The sequence below is a fragment of the Dendropsophus ebraccatus genome, chromosome 5 (assembly GCF_027789765.1).
Source record: "Dendropsophus ebraccatus isolate aDenEbr1 chromosome 5, aDenEbr1.pat, whole genome shotgun sequence".
NCBI classification, from domain to species: domain Eukaryota; kingdom Metazoa; phylum Chordata; class Amphibia; order Anura; family Hylidae; genus Dendropsophus; species Dendropsophus ebraccatus.
In genome coordinates, this window is record NC_091458.1 from 160,806,092 (window position 1) to 160,812,689 (window position 6,598).

Consider the following 6,598-nt stretch of genomic DNA (forward strand, 5'->3'; position numbering starts at 1 on the left):
TGCTGCAAAACAGCGACATCTTGTGGCCAAATGCAGAATGTCAGTGTAAAGCCAAATATCCCACATCATGTTATACACAGTTCCATCTCTCTGGTTGTTTCACCATCTCACACCTACATGGGGGATACTACCTACTGGGGGGCTACCTGCACAGAAAGGCCTAAATAGTAAATGGATGCTCAGGGAGGGCCTAACTATTATGTGGCAGCACAGAGGGGCCTAACTACTATATTGGACTATAAATATGATGGCTCAGGGGGAACCTACCTACTACATGGATGCACAGAGGAGACTTAAAGGGGTAGTCCACCCAAAAAAAAATTTCTTTCAAATCAACTGGTGCCATAAAGTGCCAGAGATTTGTAATTCACTTCTATTAAAAAATCTTAAGTCTTCCAGTACTTATTAGCTGCTGTATGTCCAGCAGGAAGTAGTGTTTTCTTTCCTGTCTGACCCAGTGCTCTCTGTTGCCTCCTCTGTCCATGTCAGGAACTGTCCAAAGCAGGAGCAAATCCCAATAGAAAACCCCTCCTGCTCTCCAGACTGGAAATAATACAACTTCCTGTTGGGCATACAGCAGCTGATAAGTACTGGAAGGCTTGAGATTTTTTAATAGAAGTAAATTACAAATCTCTGTCACTTCATGGCAGCAGTTGATTTGAAAGAAAATTTTTTTGGGTGGACTACCCCTTTAACTACTATATGAATGCTCAGAGAGTGTCTCTCAGACTACAGATGGAGACCTCAGGCACTTACATAGCACCGGACACACTCTTCCTCTATGAGACCTCGCTGCTCTGCTCTCAGGCCATGTATACAGCAGTTCATGTGACCTTATCTGTGCAGCTTATTTTTCATTTTTTTAACCTTTCTTACAGTAGCAGAATCTGTACTTACTTTGCCATGTGCTCTGATGAGTCCGGGTCCTTCCACAGTTCTTGCACAAGTCGGGCCCTATGGATCATTGCACATTACAGCTTTATTATATTCAATTTAAACAAAAGCCAAATGCAGATTCTCTGGCACGTAAAGGTAACTTGTAGTCTGCCTACAGGGCCGGCTCCAGGTTTTTATGGGCCACTGGGGAACAAATCACTGTGTCCTTTTAAACTATACCAATGCCCCCTAATAAATTGTGCCACTGGCCCCAATAAACTGCTGTGTCACTGCCCCCTAATAAATTGTGCCACTGGCCCCAATAAACTACTGTGTCACTGCCCCCCAGATAAATTGTGCCACTGTCCCTTTAAATCTTTGTTTCCCAACCAGTGGCTCTTCAGCTGTGGCCAAAATACAACTCCCATCATGTCCTGTCAATAGTTCATGATGGAAGTTGTAGTTTTGCAGCAACTGGAGAGTAATTTACTTGTTGGAGAACACGGCACTACATAAACTCTCCTCCTAAATCTTTGTTTCGAAAGCAGTGGCTTCTCAGCTGTTACCAAACTATAACTCCTATTATACCCTGCCAGCAATGCATGGTGGGAGTTGTAGTTTTGCAGCAATTGGAAAGTCACATTAAAGAACACTGCACTACATAAACTGTCCCCCATATATCTGTTTCCCAACAAGTGACTCTTCAGCTGTTATTAAACTACAACTCCCATCATCTCCTGCCAGTAGTGCATGATTGGAGTTGTAGTTTTCCAGCAAATTGAAAATCACATGTTAGAGAACACCACACTATATATACAGTCCCACAAGTCATTGTTTCCTAAGAAGTGACTCTTATGCTGTTGCCAAAATGCAACTCCCATCGTGTTCTGCTAGCAGTACATGATGGTGGTTGTAGTAGTTTTGCAGCAATTGAAGAGTCATATGATCTCTAAACACTTCTCAAACCTCTGCCCCCCCCCTAATTGTACACTCACCAGTCTCCTGGCCCTGGAGCTGAGCTGCTGATCTGGACTCGTTTAGTCATGTCTGGGCCGGGGCAGGCCCTGTCTGTCTACCAAACACCCTGCCTGGGATAACATACTTATTTTGTTTATATCTTTGTAACCAAGACCAATAGAAAGTTCAATCAGGATCTGTACGTGTAGAAGCCCTCTACAGAGATTGCAGCATACCCTCCAGAAAAACGTGCAGATTAGTCGGGTACGAGTTGGAGAGTTTAGCTTCTCTCCATGTTTTCTTGACCATAATTCCTGGACACAAGAAGGAGACTTTTATTCATTATTTTTTGCATTTAAAAAATGTAAGAGCTGCTAAACATGGCGGGAGTCCTGGAGGTTCCGTACCTGTTATCGGCTTCTGTCCTCGGCCATATTTCTTGGGTTATTCATGACTGCTTTCTCCATCATCAGGACAGATTTATTGCAGCATTATCAGTATACAAGACTATTTCAGACTCAGAGGATACATTTGGGAAAGGGCGACTCTGATATCCAGGGAGAGCCGGGAGACGGAGCAGCTTGGAATGTTCTGGATGATGGGTCGCAGAGCGCACTGGCAAGATCCGGCTTTTATTAAAAGAAAGGATGAAGGACACTTCTCTGAAACCAGCTTTGTAGAAAGGAGCTGTAAATCTTCAACTCCACCATAAAATATAATACTGAGGACTATTCCAAGTTCTTTAATATTCTCCAGTTCCTGTTTCTTCTCCTACGTTTTCCATGTTTCATCATCTCAGTAGTTTTAGGCTATGTTCACACAGTAGGTGAATTCTGGAGATAATCCCGCAGCTGAAGTTGGATTTCTGCTGTGGAGTGCCTACAGGATCAGCAAATATACTGGAATTCGGTTGAGCTAATCTGCAGTTTATTGAGCGCAGAATCCTCAGCAACAATGAACTGTCCAGAGCATGTGACTGGCGTCTATATGACCTCATCCCAGTCGTAAGTAGAGATGAGCCAAGCACCTTATCAGCTGCACGTCAACTCTATTCCGCTCCATGATGCTCCACCCCGGGGGTCAGGTAAAGCTGGACCAGTCCTGGGAAACTTGGAGAAGTTTCCCAGGACTGGATCCAGTTTATGCCGGTACCTGCGCCTAAATATTTTTGGAATCCTGAGCATGTGAACAGGGCCATAGGCACTCTGTCCTTAAAGGAGAACTCCAAATAAATCTAAAAATCCCAGGTAAGCAGGGGGTGGGAGGAACATCATAAAGAAGCGATGCTTATTCCTCCCCATGTCCCCCGCAGCGCTGTGTCACCAGCTCTCTTTGGGTCTCCGGTCTTCATTTTCTCACGGCTTCCTGCAACGCCTGGCGGAAAGCATCTACTCAGCTAGTCAGTGACTGCAGAGGTGTTCTGCCCCAGTCACTGAATAATACGGTAACAAGATCACTGATCTCAGGGAGACTAAAAAAGACACTGTCAGCTGGTGGTAAAGGGCACAACACAGTGAAGTCCTAGGTGCATTGCCTCCTGGGAAACATGAATATTTAAAAAAGTAAGCGGAGCCTCAGTTACGAGGCTCAAAACACGAGACTAGCCAGATATCCCTCCGGGAAGGACCCAGCCAAGGAGTGGCTCCTGTAAGAAAGTGGCACTAGCCGGTCTCCCTGAGATCAGTGATATGTTTTTCTTATGGCTCTACTAGGCATTGCTCCCACCTAGCCAGAATCCTGCTCCACACTGATGAGGGGCAACACCCCAAAACAGCTGTATGTGGATGGTTACCTGGCCTTGTCATATCATAAGATTGGAAAGTTTGTTAGATATTGTTTAAAATGGCCACTTACTATGGTGGTTTTCTTGCAGGAGCCTTCCCTTCCTGGAGGAATATCTGGCTAGTCCCATGTTTTCAGACTCATATCTTAGGCTCCACTGACATTTTTGCCTATCTATTCGCTGACTGGCTGAGTCGGTATTTCTGAGCCGGGATGTGACGTTACCGGACCGGGAGCTGCAGGAGACCTGTGGGTGTCCATGAGCAGTGACGCTGCGCTGCAGAGGCACAAGGACAGGTACATAGGACTTCTTTGTTATGTTCTGGGTATTTTAGATTCAGACAGAGTTTTACTTTAGGCTGAGTTCACACAACATAAATTTTCAATAAATAATGGCCCTTGCAACACCAGCCGCTATTTATTGAAAATTAAAATAACATTGTGTCCTATAGAATCCCGGCCAGAGTGTATACACTCCGCCCAGGAATGTCCATAGAAAATTGTCTGCACTGTCAGTTTTGTGCGGCTGCTATTCAATGAAAAAGTGCGGCTCCGGCTGCAATTTGCATTGTCTGCTATTGTGATTTGGCATGCAGGCACACCCAAATGTACACCCGAATGCGCCCGCATTCCAAATCAAAATAAGTGAAGTTTATCCGGCTGGTATTGCCGTACTGGCCAGAATGAACTTCCTTGACAGCGGCCGTTCTGTGACACGGCTGTGTCACAGAACAGCCACTGTCATACACTGTGTGAATACGGCCTTAATGTAACTAAAGTAGAAGGACTGCCAACACTGATCATAAAGGGTCTGACCTTTATACAGCGATGGACGATTGATGTAAGCTGCATTTACTTGTATTCTCTATTGAGTGACAGCAAGCTGATGCTGAGTGTGTATTGCAAGAGTTAATCTGTGTCTGTGACTAAGAACTTTTCTGTCTCCATCTGCTTGAGAATTGGTTTGTCAGGTCTCTCCTGGGTCGGTCACCTAGCAAAAGTGTTCCTGTCCATTTAGCTATGGCTGACTAGAATAATCTGGCTTTGACTACTACTGACAAGGGACCAAGACCTGTCCACGCTGAGGGGATTATTCTCTAAAGTCGTCTCTCAAGTCTTGCAGATCCGAAGAGGTCCTAATAAGGTCTAGCACCCTACCACTATTGTATACCATATTGTATCTGTAGTGTCCCAGAACAGGGGTCACTCAGCTTTTCAGAAAGTAACTCGGTCAGGTGTCACACCAAGAGCTGGGAGCTGTAATTTTCCGCTCCAGCCACTAGGTGTCTTACTCTTCCCTGTACAAAGCTTTGGTGTAAAGGTTTAGCTATATGTTGTGTTTATCCAATCACAGGTGAAGAAACTCTACCCTATTCTCCTCTATTCTTCTTTCTTCTTGTCACACCACCCTATATAAGACAGGGGGTTTCTGTTCTAGGTTTTTTTTTCTTCTCAGTTCAATTCTAGCCAGAAGAGAGAGAGGATCTGTTTCCTTCATTAGAGAATAAGATTGCTAGTATGCAGTGCTAAGCTACAGAACAGAAGTAACCATAGGTTTGGACACCTTTGTCTATGCCATGGATCTTCTTAAATATCAGGACAGTCACCCCCTTGAAGAAGCAGAGGGACTGATCCCCAATAAGACAAAGCTGCTAATTGCCGACGTAACTTACTGACAATGCTTGGCCACTTGGGGGAATCTTCAGTGGAAGCTCGACTGAGAGATAGAGACCTAAGAATCGTACTACCTCACATGGCGGTGTCTGAACTTGTGTTGGCAGAAGGCAGTCATATTTGCCCAGTATATATATATATATATAAACACACACACACACACCTCTATTCACCTCTACCTGTAATTTGCCTCAGGTGTTATACTATTTACACTAAGCACCTGTGAGCAGTTACCTACTATGTGTTTTTGTATTGCACCAAAGTATTTCAAGTAAAGTATCGACTGTCGGTTAAGTTCTGGGGCCGTGTGTCCTGGGGTTGGTTACTGCCACTCCTAGCGACAAAACCAACCCCATAAAGCTGAAGCCCACCAGCTGCCACAACATCCGCATACAGCACCCGGGCTGTATCCTCTACAGAGACTTTCATAATTACAGTCTAGCTGCTATCACGGTGATCCTAAGAGCCGAACAAAGGAACAACTGACAAATCAGAATCTCAAGCTGAAGACCGCACCTTGTCTATTGCCTGTACTGTACCTTTAAGAGACTGTTTAGTACCTTTAAAGAAGATGTACCATCAGGTACACTCTCTCTAAAATTACACATGAATCATACGGCGCCGGCATGGGGAAGCTGGTGTTCTTCTTTTGAACCGCGGCCTGGTTCCCGTGTACGGTGCCATTCTATTCATGCTTACCGGGCCGGGTTGAAGCACTGGAGACAGGTCGGCCTGCCCCCAGTGGGAGGAAACCCCCGCCCCTCCATGACATGGCTCCATTGATTTGAACAGTTCAGCAGGTGTGTGTTGGCTCCCAGGGAGAGCTAGCAACCTCCTAGCCCCTGCTTGTAAGATCTACAGCCCCTGGGTGACCACAGACTTTACATGGATGGGGATTAGATATGGGTGAGAGAAAGGAACAGAGAAGTGCAGGAAGAAGGTACAGAAGTGGGGGAAGGCTGTATCCACGTTTTCCAGGACTCCCCGTGTTGTGCTCTGAGACATCAATGAAAATGACCAACCATGGCAGTATAGAGGAAAACAGCCAGGCAAGGATGGCGAGGATGGCGAGCTATATGATTCATTGCTTACAGCTGTATTGTGGGCATGAAGCCATGAGATAACTACTGTACAACTATACTCTTAAACCCTCAGTACGACACCAATATGGGATTTTGTAAGATGCTTACCTCTCCGTGCTCCAGCACAGCCCTCTTCGGCCTGCCCCGGCAGTTGCACACTCAATGACTCAGCTCTAGCACCGCCTGCTCTGTGATGTCATGGATACAGAACTGCGTCCTTAGTTACC